The sequence below is a fragment of the Stegodyphus dumicola genome, chromosome X2 (assembly GCF_044657685.1).
Source record: "Stegodyphus dumicola isolate Sdum_Otavi_A_Nest chromosome X2, ASM4465768v1".
Taxonomy (NCBI): domain Eukaryota; kingdom Metazoa; phylum Arthropoda; class Arachnida; order Araneae; family Eresidae; genus Stegodyphus; species Stegodyphus dumicola.
Window position 1 is genome coordinate 87,266,948 of NC_140781.1, and position 17,323 is coordinate 87,284,270.

The following is a 17,323-nucleotide window of genomic DNA, read 5'->3' on the forward strand; positions in this document are numbered from 1 at the left end:
ACTTACCGGAATCTACCTGGCGTGCAAGATCCGCTTCAGAACCCAGAAGCTTCTTCTTCTTCTTCTTCCCCGACTTGTTCCAACAGGCAGCCTCTTTCGGACTCCTCACAGACAGAACCTCTTCCAGTATCCTCTTCTTCTTCTTCTTCTTCTCTAACCTGTCCCAACATCGTAGAGGTAGAATGTCAGACGGGTCCACAAGCTTCAAAAAGTCCCGACATCGTAGAGGTAGAATGTCAGCCGGGTCCACAAGTTCCAACGGGTCCAGAAATCATGGAGGTAGAATTTCACCCGGGTTCACAAGTTCCAACGGGTCCAGAAATTATGGAGGTAGAATCGCAGCCGGGTCCAGACATCCTAGATCCCTCCACTCATCCCAAAGAGACTCCAAGTGTTTCAAGACAGCCTTGTGAGGATCCAGCCCTTCCCGTATGGAATGATTATATGGACTTACAAAATTTGGTGCAACAGGAAGGAGAAGAAAATAATCATACTAATGGGTGGGTCAAAGACTGTTTAGATCATTTAACCTCGAATGAAATTGAACTGTTATGGAATTGCATTTCTGAAATCACATCGGAAATGGGATAAAAACCAAAACAAAAAAAACTTTTTTAATAACAAATTGGAGGAGGGTCATGATGTCAATTAAAAAAAAATATTATATAGAGTCCAATCTTGGTGGTTCACTTCAGTTTTCCAGCATGAGGTGATCCACGTTTCCCGAAATATGGATCCCATTCCAAGAGAGATTGTGTAGAGCCTTCACTTCAGTTCTTTTTTTTTCCTACCAAGAGGAGAGGGTCCCCAAAGGGCTACCCATGTCCAAAGAGAGAAAGTGTAGAGCGTTCATTTCAGTTTTTTTTCAAGTTTAGGGGAGGGAGGTCTCAAAATGACACCCCCCCATTTTCAAAGAGAGATGGTGTAGAGCGTTCATTTCTGTTTTTTTCCAAAGTTAGGGAGTTTTCAAATGACTACCCATTTCAGAGAAAGAGAGAAAGAGAGAGAGAAGGTGTAGAGCGTTCATTTCAGTTTTCCAAGGTTAGGATGGTGGTGGAGAATCCTCCAAAATGGCTACTCATCTCAAAGAGAGAGAGAGAGAGAAAGCGTAGAGCGTCCATTTCAGTTTTCCAACATTAGAAGGTCCCAAAATACCGTCTGAATTCAAAGAGAGATCGTGTAGAGCGTTCATTTCCAGTTCTCCGAGATCAGAAGAAGAGGGTCCGCTTTTCCCAAAATGGCTTTCCGCTTTTCAGAGACAGCGAAGTGCGGACTTCAGTTTTCTCCCTCCCCAAGAATAGAGGGTCCCAAAATGGCTTTCCATTTCAAAGAGAGAGGGAGAGGCGTTCATTTCCATTCTCCAAGATAGGGTCGTCTGCTTTTTCCCAAAATGGCTTCCCAATTCAAAGAGAGAGAGAGAGAGAGTGAAAGGGTGTGTAGAGCGGTCATGTTCATTCTCCAAGATAGGGTCGTCAGCGTTTTCTCAAAATGGCATCTCCCCATTCAAAAAGAGATCGTGACCAATTTTTTCCAGTTTTTTTCCAAGATGGGGGGGAGAAGAAAACCTAGGATGGAATAACACGACACACAGAGAGAAAGAGAAAAAAAAAGCCATCTTGTCATTTTCTGATAGGGTACCGGTGTTCGAATACTTTTGTGACCGACTGTACATGCCAGGAGGCATAACGCTTGTAAATATGCCAGGTGGCATACGACTTGTAAATAAATTGTAAATAAATGTACAGTAAGATATCTTGGTGCAATATATCAAGGAACAAGCATCAACAACCTTCTGATCATTTGGATACGTACAACATATGTCTTTAATAGAGGACAACATATCAATAATTCCCTTAGTTTCATTTATCCCATTAGCTTCTTTACCTATTAAAAAAATTCTGATTCCCTCCCCCCATGAGTGTAAAGTCATAAATACCACTAATGCACACATTTATATATTTATATATACACATTTGATGCCCCTTAATGTAGTATAAGTAATGTTACTCTTCATTGATAATGCTTATTTTTATTTTAACTTTGCTTGTATCATTCACTTTTAAAATAAGCACAAATTTCTATTCTGTTTTTTTGGTTATCAGTATTTATTTCAAGATTCACACATCTGCAATTTCCAGCTTCATTTATTAAAATATATTATGCATTTTACTCATTATTTACATTATTTATACATTATTACTGGTATTAATCTTATTATCTTTTATGGACTGTAAACTGACTCTGGATGAAGGAAATTTCCATTATTAAATATTTTCTATTAGCTTAAGTAAAACATAAATACACACACGCAGAATGTTTGAAATAGGTTTTATGCTTAGTATATTGACTGATCTAAGGATGGAAAATTGTACAAATAAAACATGTAATTTTGTAAAATCATTACATTTGTCAAAGTAAGAAATAGGGCAAATATGCAAAATTCTATCTGCAGTGCCAGACTTAATTATCGATGCTCAGGATGGAAATCTCACTTGGTCACCCTATATTGGAATGATCACCATACAAAATGTCAACACAAATATAAAATTAACATTTATTTAATTAAAATTAAATATTTGAATTGATTTGAAAAGCAAGTCTTAAGATTAAGGGGGAAAATTACATTTAGAAAACAAATTTATATTTAAAAATGCTTATTAATCAGCTATTTTTGATGATTTAAAAAATATTGTTAACTTTTCTAAAAATAAAAAAGCTATAACTGTTTTTAGTGAATTTTGACTTACGAAAGTTTGTTTATAGTTTTGTCAAAAATTAATTAACATGTTTAGCTACCGTATTTTCAATGCAAAAAGACTGACAAGCCATTAAATCTTGGCACATTGTTGATCGAAGATAGCTTTTAATCCACTTCAACTTCGAAAAGCTTCTCTAGCATGGAGCAACTGAAACATACACCGTCCGAAAAATATCTTTAGTGCCAATTATGAGTTAGGGATTGATTCTCCCAATACAGACCACATATTAGCTTCGTTTTTTTTAATATATACTTAAAAACTTAAGGTTCTTCGGAGGCCTCTCCTCTTAATCAGTGGCCTGGCTGTTCTGCTCCACCTGGTACTCTTCTGCCTAGCCAGAATATGAAAAAGGTGCAATACCCTAGCCAAATTTTCCATTGCGATAATAAAGGAGAAAATTCCTTGCATTCTCCCCCACTTCAAGGGCGACAAGGAAGGTAAGGATCAGTTGCTAAATCGTGATAGTGACATATTATAGGCTACCACATTTTACTTCAGGCGCCAATAGGCAGGAAAAATATACGTTGCCCTCGCCGAGTTTCGAACTCCTAACCTCATGATTTCTAGGCGGGCGGGCTTCCGATTATACCATTACAGACCGCTTTAAAGAGGAAAAAATACCTATAACTCTTCCTATTAATAATGATTAGTTTTTCTCAGACTTGGTTTGGCTTATTAAATTACGGCAAAGCACTCGAGGGCTATCTGCATTAAGGGAGGGATGCCTTCGTGGAGGACTTTTTAAGGAAAACTGGCTAGTATACACGTTACACATGGGGAAAACCACGAAAACACCCATGCAGCCAGCCCGTTCGCGGAATTCGAACCTCGGACCGAACTACCAGTGTTCAGCGACGTTAGCGCTCGGCCGCTGGTGGGCCCTTGTTTTCCAGTAAATTAATTTAATGTGGCGTCATGTTTTATAGTTTTACTAGCTTTTACCCACGGCTTCACTCGCGTTAATGTCCTTAAATAAGTTTCAACTTCGCGTGAATTTTAAAAATACACTCTGCGTAAAATTTCAGTAAATACTGCCCTTCTATACCTATAGACCGCGGATATTTTGTATTTACCTGGAGTGTATCGCCATGAAATCTAGTAAAACTGCTACGTATATTTTCTTAATGACTGAAAAATTTTTGTGAAAGATGAGCCGAAACCCGTAAATACTGAAGGATTTCAAATAATAAAATTAAACAAGTAAAAATTAATAAATGTTACGCTTTCACGCCTTAATTACTTAACGGATCATCATGAAATTTTCAAGAAATACTTTTGATATATTAGCAGTGGCGTAGATTGGGTGAGGCTATCTGTTTTTGGGCCCAGCATCCAAGGGGCGCCTTATTGATGCTACGAAATTTTTGAATGAAGTGTTTTCCATTTTTGGCACATAGAATGGGGCGCAAATGCTTCAGTTGTCCCCAGGCGCTGGAAACTCTAGCTATGCCCCTGTATATTAGAAAAGGTTATAAATAAAATGTTTATTAAATATTTATTGTCTATAAAATGTTTGCGTGGTTTAAGCCAAGCACCTGTGCGCGCAGACAAACTTTTATATCGTTTAACATTTAATGTTTATACAACGGCAATCATTTTAACTATAAAACTTATTGTATAGTTTAAGTTTCAACTGATAAGTTACATTATATAGCCTAAAACCTTTTCTAATCTTTCTTGAAAATTTCATGGCGATCGGTTAAGTAATTAAAAAGTAAAAGGGTAATAAACAAACGCACAAACAAACTCGCATTCGCATTTATAATATTAGTTAGGATTATATAATATTAAAAACAATTTTTTTTCGTTATGACATAATTACGAATAACCTTGCTTTGTTAAGTTCCCCCACTTTAAAGGTAACCTCTCATATGCATCGGCAAAATACAATTCATCTTTCTGTTATATATACAGGCTGACTCATCTTTAATAAAAATCAAACGAAATAAACCGTATTTATATGGGGCAACAAGGCCAGAAATGGAAAAACAGATAAATCTGTATTTTGTACCAGTGCTCCTGGTAGGCACTTGGAGAGCTTTCTGATTCCAACCACAGAGTATATACCGTTTTACGAATTCAGAGTTTGCAGACATTCACTTCGTGTATCAAACAGCTGACGGCAATGGAGGAGCCACTGTAAGAATATATGGGAAAAGGTGCCCAACCACGTGTATATCATAATATTAATGTTTGCACATTTGCATCAGAACCTATTTCAATGAACATGGTCTCTTCAGGGTAAGAATATAGAATGTCAAATGGCAAAGATCAACCGAAACACCTGTTATATAGGAGGATGGGTCGCATGTTATGGAAGCTGTATATATGCTTATACCAAAATTAAAATGCATAGACATATATGCAATTGTGGCTCCAACAGGAGTATCTAGAATCAATGGATATTATGCAGCTCACCTTGCCTTTCTTTAATTTTATCTGCAATGTGCCCAGTTATTGCGATGATAATCTGCGATGTATTGTATTTTTTTGCGGTGGTTCTTAGAGACACCTTCATAATGGCACCCAGATATAATGGTGAATACACCTTTATAAAGATCGATCGCTGTTCGAAAAAATAAAATTCTTTGTAAGGGTGCCTTGGCATAAAGGCATGTGAACCTTACAAAAATCAATCTGTAATTTTGAAAAATGCAACCTCTGTAAGGATACGGACAATTTAAGGCAGGTCTCTTTATGCGAATGGGGTTTTCATTTGCATTGCAGATTAATTAATTAATGATGCAGGGAATGGAATTAATTTTCGGCACTTTTGTGAAAAACAAGATTTTTCTACGGAAACACTCGTCACACATTTCTCAAAGGGTACATTTATACAAAGTCCAGTGAAGTGAATTTGCATAAAGGTGCCGAAGATTTATTTGATCCTTCGCTTAATTAATTAGTCAGCAGAGGCGTAGCTAGGGTTTTCGGCGCCCGGGGACAACTGAAGATTTTGCGCCCCCTGAATTCTGCGCCCGGGATTAGATGTCCTCCCTTGCCCCACCCTAGCTACTCCACTGCTAGTCAGTAATGAAAACAAAAATTGAACTTACATAAGTATGCACTTTTATGAAGAGTGCTTTTCTGAAGTTAGAAAATGATACTCATCAGGGACGCTCGTCTTCAAGGCAGGCGCATTTCTAACAAGATTTCTTTAGGTAAAAGGATTATCAAACAACAACGATTTGCACAGGTGTGCAAGTATCTTTATGATGCAGGGCCGTTCCTAGTGAGGGTGGAGAGCGTAAAAGTAAGCGGGCTTCGAAAATCAGGGGCGGCCGGACTTCCGCGATACCTAAATATTTCAAATTCATTGTAAATACTTGTCATATGTCAGTACTTGTTATACAATGTGTCTCATATGTAAGTACTTAGTGAGTATGAAATATAAATTTTATTAATCATTGAGCATTTTGTCTTAAATTTGGGGGCGGCAATCTCGAATGTACTCGGGTATCTAATGGCCCTGTTATGATGTACTCCTTATCAAACCATCTTGATTCAAGGCAAACTAGATATCTAGTTGGCTTGCTTGATTCTTTTAACAGAGCCCTTGTGATCTAGAATTTCGAAGCTGTATTTATAGATGATAAAGTCCAGTAAAGTGAATTTGCATAAAGGTGCCGAAGATTTATTTGATCCTTTGCTTAATTAATTAGTCAGTAATGAAAACAAAAATTGAACTTACATAAGGATGCACTTATGTAAGTTCAATTTTCCTCCTTTCTTATAAAGAGGTCTTCTAGATCTCAGGGCAGACTGTGGATTCAGATGAACTCACTGCTACTCAGTCCCATGTTGCTTGACATCGCTTCGCCATTATTAATATGTAAGTGGATGACTGTTTACTGAGCCTATACCTACTACTACCCAAGATGGGAGAGTAAGATTTTTGTAGGCGAGATTTCACATGATTTCTGAAGATAATCCCATGACTCTGAGCCACTGTTTATGATTCCAACCCGAGTGGCTCCAGCCCATTACGTCATTCATGCATGTGAGTATTAAGTGAAATTTTGTAAAGCAATGGGTTGGGGCATGATGAACGTCTGTCGAAGCTCCCATATTCACATGAATTATTTAGCACGAATTTCTTTCTGAGGAAGACACAGAGCTAGATTTAGACTTGATAAGGCTCTAGGCTGTTTGAAATATGGGGCCCTTTATAAGTCTGTTATACTATATTTTAATTTTAGGGGGGCGAAGAAAGTGGGTGCCCTAAGCTATATATAATAGTAGCTTATATGTGTAGCTTATACGTAAATCCTGCACTGGAAAGATACTTGAGACCAATGTGCATTAAATGGCTGTTGTTTCTGATGTAGGGCTTGCTGGATTAACTGCAAAAGTAGCTACTATTAAGCTGCGAAATTGAAGGTGCCTTTGTAAATATTTGGCAATCCATGTGGAGTTAATGACGGGGATGCATTACAGAAAATTAGCTGAAATTTCAAACATCGTTTTTAAAACCCTATTATGCGGCTACAAGTTTTCTTAGCTGGTCTTCTTACGTTTATTCAATCGGGCCAAAACTCTATTTATACTGTTATTAATGTTTGATAAGCCAGTAATAATATTTGATTCACTGTGATAATACAGATAAGTGAACTGGAACCATTCTAGCTAATAAATGAAGCTTTTAAAAAAGTTACATTTTCATTAAAAAAAGTTTTTTTAATCTCGAATTTAATTTTTCTTTCCAAAAATGTAATTTAGAATTGTAAATAGGCAGACAGAAGAGCATCATGGATGATTAATAACTGCTCGGCGCTAAATTCTCAAATGTACATAAATATTTAGTATAATTGTTTGCAGCGAAATAATCTATACCATTCTGTTTGAAATTATTTACTGTATTTTATTTTAATCAAATTAGAAAGCAGTATTATTAATTATACATTCTGAACTGTAAAAACAAGACCTTAAATATAATCAAATGTAGATTGTGAATAAACATAAGAGTAGAAATATAAGAAAATTATACTATATAACAATTTTATATTTGTTTATTGGCAATAAATAGCAGTTCTAATTTCAATAATTCTATTTACAAGAACTTGCAGAACTTCTTAATAAATTTTGCCAAAATTATTAACTTAACGATCCGAGTTCATCGTTCACTGCAACCGTAACTTTGGGCGCCAAATCGATCGCGCGGGAGGGCGCTGCGATCACCGACCCAGGCGGACGCAACTTTGTAGAGCTCCGAAAAATGCGGCATTCTATGATAAAATTCCTTAATTTTTGCAACAAATTAACCTCTCTCTTATCCTTTGAGGTCTCATAGGCAAGGACGACAGCAGGAACGGCGATTTTTAATTCCCTATTGACAAACAACGACTATACACTCGCACGACGCATCCTTCTACCCGTAAGTAATACCGAAACTAAAGACCTCCATGCAAGTAAGTAACATTTCTTAGCTCCAATTTACCCTTTTTATAAAATTAGTGGTAGTTTTCCAATCCCTTTTTATTGTCCCTTTTTTGTGTTTTTCTAACTTATATGCTCTTAGACCCCTATTCTCTTTTGAGTGTGGGTGTGTATTTAACATATATACCACACCCAAGCGTCACCAACCTCCTTATCAGCAAGCTGTCAATCAACAGCTTCTCCCTACTGGCCCCTCGATACTCTTGAGTTCTGACGCTTAGCCCCTTTGTGTAAGAAAGGATAAGTCACTGGGCGTTGGTCTATGCAGGAATTCCAATACCTCCTCATTACTCTTCGCTAGATCATTCCCTCCTGTATAAGAAAATTAAACATTTTTCCATTTTGCATTTCTTTTGCAAATTAGTGCACTTATCTGGCAAATACCTATGGATTACAACCTTTCCTATGTAATAAAGTGTGTGCATCTATGAAAAACTGAAGATATCGGATTGTATCCTTGATTACTCCTCAACCTAAATCTACAACAAGGTAAGAATAGCTCTCAACGACTCCTTCCTTCTCAGTCCTTATATCATTACTTCATTATACCTTTATGTTAAAAAATTATTGAAGCTATTAGCATTTTCATTTTCATTTAATTTGTATGTGTATATTTGTGTGGATGATACTTGGCTAGACATTAACTTCTCGGCCTAAATTACTCTCACCAAAGTTTTTTTTTTTTTTTAATAAAAATAAGTATCATTATCATGTTTAAATCTGTTTTTGTCTGATATTTAAATTCTTTACCATTATGACTATATACTTATTATTATGTAGAAAATTATTTCCATGTGTTCTATGCTTTCTCTTTAGACTCTACAACAATACACGTACCTCATTCTCAAAAAAATAAATAAAGACTTCAAAACTACCTTTACTCACCTACTATTTTTTATTATATTCCCTCTAAATTTACTTTTATTCAAACTTTTCTTTAAATATTCTTATTCACCTTCACATACATTCCCAATCTCCTCTCCACCCCTCCAATACTCTTCTTTCATGCCCAACAAACACTATTTATATATACTCATATTTATAATTTTTTTTTTAAACCTCCTCCTGGTCAGCTTTTATGACTTCAAGATTCTACACAAAGCAGGATTAGATATCAATATCTCCTACTACGGACCTCTTAGCAGGATTAGCATCACAATATTCCTTCGTAATTCTTTACATCTTCCTTGTAACTCCTGCCCATTTCCATCGGTCTTTATCCCTCCTTAGTGTAATCCCATTCCTCGCGTCCAAGATTCAACCTATTCTTGCTTTTCCTCGATATATTACCCCCTTTCCCTTTGCTACATTGAGCTCCTGATCATTTTATAGGAAGCATCAGAATACCTCATTATCATGCCCCTCCCCTTCAACCCTCCCATATTCTCCATATCCACCTTCCTCTTCATTTACATCACAATTAATTCTTTAACTATTCCCTCTCCATCTCTCCGCTTCCCTCGCACTGTTTAGAAACTTTCAAACCTCACTTCCAAAACTCTTACTCACCATACCACACACATCAACAACTCTCTTTCTTTACATCCCTTCTTTTCCTTCTCTGAACAATTGCTTCTCTTATTTAACCCCACCTAAATCCTTTAAATTTAAAACCTCCCACCTTCAAAATTTTTAGCAATAGAATTTTTCATTTTGTCATTACTTTTCCTAGCAGCCCAATGGCTTTAAAATTTCGCTTCGACGACATTTATTAGGTTTTCATTTTGTGAGCCATTTGACATTAAGACCATTCCTTATTCCAAAAATAAATATATAAATAAGTAGGTGAGAAATAAAATAAATTAATAATAATATAAATATATATTTCTTTTTCCTCTCTTTCAAAATATACCCTAACTTTATGTATCTGTATCTTGGTATTGACTTATCTCACCTTTTCAAAACAATACGTCTTTATCACTTTACTACCCTCTTGTGTATCACTGACACTCGTGGTCATCTGCATCACTTCACGATAGATGGCGACACTTTCGCCATATCACTTTTATTCTCTCAGTTTCTCATATGCACAGGCTCAATAAACTCTTTTCTATCCTCACACCTCTATGGGACTTCATCACTTTATTACCTTTCGTAGCACAGGAGAATCCAACAGGATGAACTAATTAGCAAGGAAACTATACTTCCAGCGACATGACCTCCTTCTACTCCCTATCCCCATTTTCACCGCCCTTTACAGACACTTCGGCACCCCCCTCTCATTCACGGTTTCCTTAAGAGACATGCCTTCAAAAAAAAAAAGACTTTGCATTTTGCTGCCCTACAAAAGAGGTTTTGGGACTTAGTGTTATTTCTATGCATATATTACCTTATAAATACTCGATTTACCAGCACTTTGTTATATATATAAGTCTCCAAGTACTTCATAAGTTTAACGTAAACATACAAAAACACTTTAATCCTCAGCAAGATACTTGTGTTTTAAAAAGGAACATTGTGCCCTTTTCTGAGTAAAAAAAAAAAAAAAAAAAAAAAAAAAAACTTTTACTAATCGAACTTTTTCTAAGCATATCTTATTTGTATTCACGATCTTTGATACAACATAAATTTTACTAATGTGCATGAAAGCTTTCTTACTTTAAAGTTCTTCAAGATGCATGATTCGTAATCAGTTCACAGGAGGGTGACCTCCTCGTGACTGCCTCTGATCAATCAATTAAGCTCCACCCACTTCGTTGCTTATAACTTATAACAAACGCAAATATGCTCAAGTGTGCCATTCCTTGTAGAAAATATCTATTATCAGGAATTATTTTATTAGACCTTCTTAAATTTCTCTCTCACCGTTATATCTGTCATACATATCAACTAATATTTCATTTCCTGACTTCCAAATGTCAGGTGGGCGTAACTCACATTCCCTACTACAACCAACCCATCTTTCTTTAGATTTCCATTATCACAGCTCGTATGGCTTTCCAAATGCTTGCTCTAAACTCATTATGATCCTAGTACTTAGGTACTTTCTAAATTCGCTTCTTCAGGCGGGGAATATCGCATACATTTTTTTTTTCTTTTTTTTTTTCTTCTTTTCCCTTTAACCCAGACCTCATAGTCATAGTATCAAGCTTATCAAGAAGTAGAGACTGCAATAGGACGCTTTAATCAACGACACAAGATTGAGAAGGTAGGGGGGGAGGGAGAAGGAGAGAGAGGGAAGAAAAAAAAAGTCTTTAAATTCCTTCCTTCATGTCTCGACACTGGGATTGACTTTGATTGTACCATGCCCAGTATTTGGTCCATTACAATATATACCACACTGTTGCATATTTCTCGTGCCCAGTTTTTTTTTTTTAAATCTTTTCCCTTCGCCTTGATATCAATATCTTTCTCCTTTCTGTCACTATATACATTTATTTATATACTATTATCACCATATAAATCCTCTAGGCCTTACAATTCTCATATAACATCTACGTCCACTTCCTTTGGAAACAACATCCTAAATCCTTACAAATAAAAATCTCATACATACAACTTTCTACTAACAAAACTTTATATATACAAACTTATGGAGCTATAACTTACTTCCATTTTTGTACTACCCCACTTAACTTAAGGGACTCTCTTACATAACATTTCACTAAGAAGTCTCCTCTTAAAAATATTACTTACGTATTTCACACCCCATAGTAATGAATTATATATATATATATATTTTCTTTTTGGTACATTTATTGACATGCTAAAATATGGAAAAATTGTCTGTATTAAAAACTTTTATTTTAATATCTGTGATTATTATTATTTATATATTTATTTATTTGACTATATATCCATTTTTAAAATTTTCCTTTCTCTTTTCAAATTCCGAACATATACCTCACTTAAGCTTTCTTTTCCGGTGATGCAAATGTACTAGCCCTAAGGGGCGGAAACTCAGAAAAGCTTTTAGCCCGACATTACATCTTTGCAAATTTTTATAGTATTTTTACTTATTTTTTTTTCTATTATTTTATTATCCTGATTTAAAAACTATAGGTACTTACTATAGTACGATATTCCTCATAGGAATCTTATCTAAATAACATCTCAAAATACCTTTTTGTGCAATACACCCTAAACAAAATAATAATTTTCACACATCTTTTCAAAATTTTATATCGTCATCCGTCAACGAGGTCAATTCACGGGAGGTACAGCCTCCGATCAAACCGCTTAAGCTCCACCTACTTCGTTACTTATTATTAAAACAATATATTCAAATATGCTCGAGTGTGACATTCCTTACAGAAAATACCTTTGACAGAGTTACTGTACCTTTCTTAAACTCTAATTCGCCATTGTATCAACTAAAAATATAAATCAATATTTAAATTTTTGACTTTCAAAAATTAGGGCGGACGTTTTCTACATTTCATACTATTGTAAACCTATCCTTCTTTAGACTTGCACTTTCACAGCTCGAACGGCTTTCTCCGGAAGCCTGTTCTAAATTTTGTTTTGACCTTAGAACACAAGTGCTTTCTGGTTTTGCCTCCTTTGGTACGTAGTATGTCCCATGCTTTGCGGCCGAGCATGGTACATTGCCCTGGGGCGATGTACTATAGGGGTGGTGTACCGGGCTTGGCAGTAGAAGTAGAAAGGAATACTTAAGACTGCCTGTGCATATGAAAAAAAAAAGGGACTAAATAATTAAAAATAATTCTATTTTTATTTCCTCCCTGCATGTCTTAACACTGGGATTGACTTTAATTGTATCATGCTCATTTTTTGGACTACTAATATATACATTACACTTTGATCTCAATTTATTTTTCCTTCTTATAACAATATATGTATATATACGTTTATCACTTTATAAAAACTCAAGGCCTTTCTTTTCAAAAAAAAAAAAAAATTATTACATCCGCATCCTTTGGAAACTACATACTAAATCCTTACAAATAATTATCTCATACATACAATTTTCTCTTACAAAATATACTATATTCTAAGTCATGGAGTCAACATTTACTTCCAACTCAGTACAACCCTCTTAACTTAAGGGACTTTCTTACAAAACATTTCATTAAGGAGTCTCCTCCCAAACATATTACATTCATATTTCATAACCCCCCAAAAAAGGGGGGAAAAATTTCTTTTGTTTTTCTTCCTTTTTAGTACATTTATTGACATACTAAAATATGGGAAAAACTGCTAGTATTAAAATTTCTTTATTTTAATTATTATAATCATTATTATTTGTATATTTATCTATTTCTTATTTGCTTGCTTACTTGTTCATTTATTTAAATTTTTATTATCTTTCCTTTCTCTCCTTAAATTCCGAACATATACCTCATATAAGTTTTCATATCTGGTGTTACAATTGTATTAGCCCTAAGCGGTGAATATTCAAAAAGACTTTTTACCCTACACTACATCTTTGCAAATTTTTATAATACTATAAATATTTATTTACATATTTATTATTTTATTATTCGAATTTAAAAACTATTGACACTCACTATATTCCTCCCAGGAGTCCTATTTAAATAACATTTTAAAATACATCTCTGTAAAATACACCCTTAACAAAATAAAAAACCTTTCACAATTTCTATTCAAATTTCAATATCGACATCCGTCAACTAGGTCAGCTCACGAAAGGTTCTGCCTCCAACAAGTTGCTTAAGCTCCACCCACTTCTTTGCTTATTACTTACCAACAAATGCATATATGCTCATGTGTGCCATTCCTTGTAGGAAATACCTTTTGCCAGGGTTCCTTTACCTTTCTTAAATTTCAATCTGCCATTGTATCAGATTAAAACATCAATAAATATTCAATCTTTGGACTTCCAAATATTAGGATGGGAGTAACTCACGTTTCTTACTTTTCCATACCATTTCTCTCTAGACCTCCCTCACCACAGTTCGCACGACTTTCTGGGCGGAGAATATCTCCCATGCTTTTTATTTAACACAGGCCCTATTAAAAAAAAGGAGAAAGAGGGAGAGGAAAGGAAATATATGAATAGAGGAGGAAAAATACATACATAATCTTACCTTCTTTCGGCATGTCTTTACACTGGGATTGACCTCAATACTATCATGGAAGCAACTCCGCAGAGTACCCGGAAAAAGTAAACATCGCCAACTTTGGCGAAAATTGTTCAAACTTGGTAACCTTTTGGATCAATCGTATTCGCTTGTTTGTAGATTGCAACCATTCCTCTTACGTTCATTTAGTTAAATTACCATTATTGTTATTCGCATTTAAAGTACTATATTCTTCTTCTATTATTTATCATTATTTTTTCTGATTTTCCACGTTATCTCTTTTCTTTTTTTTAAACAACGAATAAATAGAAAAATTTTCGTTAAAATTAAAGAAGATTTCGTCGTTAGATGCCGGTTCTCGGATCCTGTTTTTATGGCGTAAAATTTTTACAAGATACTATTTCGTTAATGCTTTTCTTAAAATTACCTTTCCGAGGATGACAGGTATGACATTAATAGCTGATTAAATTGAAATAAAAAATATTTTTTATCCAAGATGACAGAGTAGTTTGATGCATCCCCATGGTCTTAAAATATACACACCACTTCTGGTATAAGGCATACAGTTCAAATTAGTCTTGAAAATTAATGAATTGTATAAAGCTCTAATACTGTTTACAATCCTACTGAAGAAAATTAGTTTACTGTTGAAGATTATTAACTGTGTAATACATTATGTAAAACACAGCTTTACTTTCGTATATCACATTTAACCGGTTAGCTCTACATCTACTTGCTTTTATCTGGAAATTTTACTACCATATGCCTAAATTTTTATTTTTCGCTTGCAAATTGGAATTTACATGCACAAATCATTTGATTGTTACTATCATGATTATGCTCTCAAATTTTAATTTTATGTGGCATACTTACGAGAACCACGTTATTTATGTACATAGATTTTACAAATTTCTTTATACAGAACACTTTTGGGGCGTTACCTTACTCCTATTTAAACACAACCAGTTTCCTCCATATTTTCCTCATCTTACTCAGAAATATTTATGTTCTGATTTCTTCGCCCTTCACACTCTTGAAATCCTCCGATAATTTTAACATATTATGATCATTCTATCGAATACATAAATGTCCTACCCTAAATCCAAATACTACTTACTCTATACGTTCCTAAATATCCCCTCAGATCCTGACATATATTTACCTTACGAGTTCCAATACATCACGCATTTATGTGCATCATTCTGTTAATTACCCTTCAACATTAAGACTTTTACATTGCACGCACTTATGCGTCTTATTCAAAATCTACATACTCTCACTAAAATGAAGATACAAATTACCTTCAAAAAAAAAATAATAATAATAATAAATATGCGCCAAATTCAACAACAAACGCTACTAGGAGATTTAATTTATTCCTACTTACAACGTCTGTGTCTTTCATCATCTTTTCACATTTACTTCGCATCACTTTGAGCTATCAAATACAGCTTTATGAAACATATGGCCTACATTTCCGTATATAAAAACACCAAATCTCCCTTCTCCTTCTGCGGATGTGTGGGTATTGCTCGCTCCGCCCACTGGGCTGGCCTGCCACCCCTGAAGTCCATATTTCTCATCCTCCACACGTACAGACACTACACCCTTCACGTAGCTTCTCTATAATAAAATTCTCAAGGCACATCTTCAGTAAAGCTGGTTTCGTCACACATTGTGCGATAAATTATCACTTACTATCTTTTCGTTTCGATCCTCTAGACACCTCACTGTCCATTCCGCCCTTGATAAACTCTTCTCATGTCTTAACTTGTTAAAACATCTACATACCACTCTCACACCCCCTTAAATCCTCTTTCAGCTCCACCCACCGTACCTCCCACATATTCTTCTACACATGGACTGACTTTGCGTATACCTTCCACCAGTAGAAATTATTATTATTTTTTTTTCTTTCTTATCACTAGATATGGAAGTGATGTCGAAATGCCCTCATTAAATTTGGCCTTTACACATACATTTACTTATCTAACATGCCACGAATATCTATTCTTCTATCCTCTCTATATGCTTACGAGCTTTTATCCCATTTTTCAAGCTTTTACTACCTCCGAAGTTCCACCCCCATCTCGGCCTACCCACTGGATCCTGATCTCTCACCTCCCTCTCCGTAATTTTCCCCTCCTACTTTTATTTATTTTTTTATTTATTTATTTTTTTATTTATTTATTTTATTTTTTTTCTTTTCTTTTTTCTTCTCTCTTTCCTTCTTATTTACTTGTGTATGTATAAGTGTGTGTATGTACGTGTAAATGCGTGATTATGCTCCCAAAATGTACACTACTCATTAATCTTATATACTACACTTATTAACAAATTTTTTATATACCTCCTCTTACAAAATTCACTTATATCAAATATCCGTTATTATCCTTTACCAATCCACCCTGCCTAACACTCCCATCCTTAATGTATCTAGTCTCCTAGACAACCTGACTCTTCCACTCCCCTCTCCCACCCTATTCTTCCTTCACCTTCTCATCATCTATACTTCCCTCTCTCCAGGTCCTTCCTCTCACCCAACTTTGAGACTTTTCTCACGTAAATTCTGTTTTTCAGCCACCTCCTTTCTACAGTACCTGATGAGCATCTCTTAAAACTCTGTCCCAGCAAGCTACCCTGCCACAATGTTCGTTTCACTTTAACTGCAATGGACTCAACGGTCGCCTTACTGCCATGCGAAATAGCAACCTTTTCACAAATGCGCATGCTATCTTCCTAAGCGAAACAAGACTGGGAAAAAAAAATCTCCAAAACTAAATAAATTCATCTTCTATCGCAGAGACAGAGATACTTGCGCAGGCGGAGTCGCCATCCTTGTTCCCCGAGATCTCCCTCAATGCGAAGTCTCCCTAGACCACCTCCTGCATGACTCCCGCACGGAAGCGATCGCTGTTAAAATCACCTTAAAAAAACCCCCTTCTCCTGATTGAAGTTTACAATCCCCCTCAGCATGTGCTCTCTGAAAACTTCCTTTGGTCTCTCAGCACCTTTTCCTCTATCCCTACTATTATTCAAGGTGATTTCAACGCTCACTCACCCTTATGGGGTTCCTCTAGCACAAACGCTAGTGGGGCCTCACTCGAAAAATTTCTTCTCCAG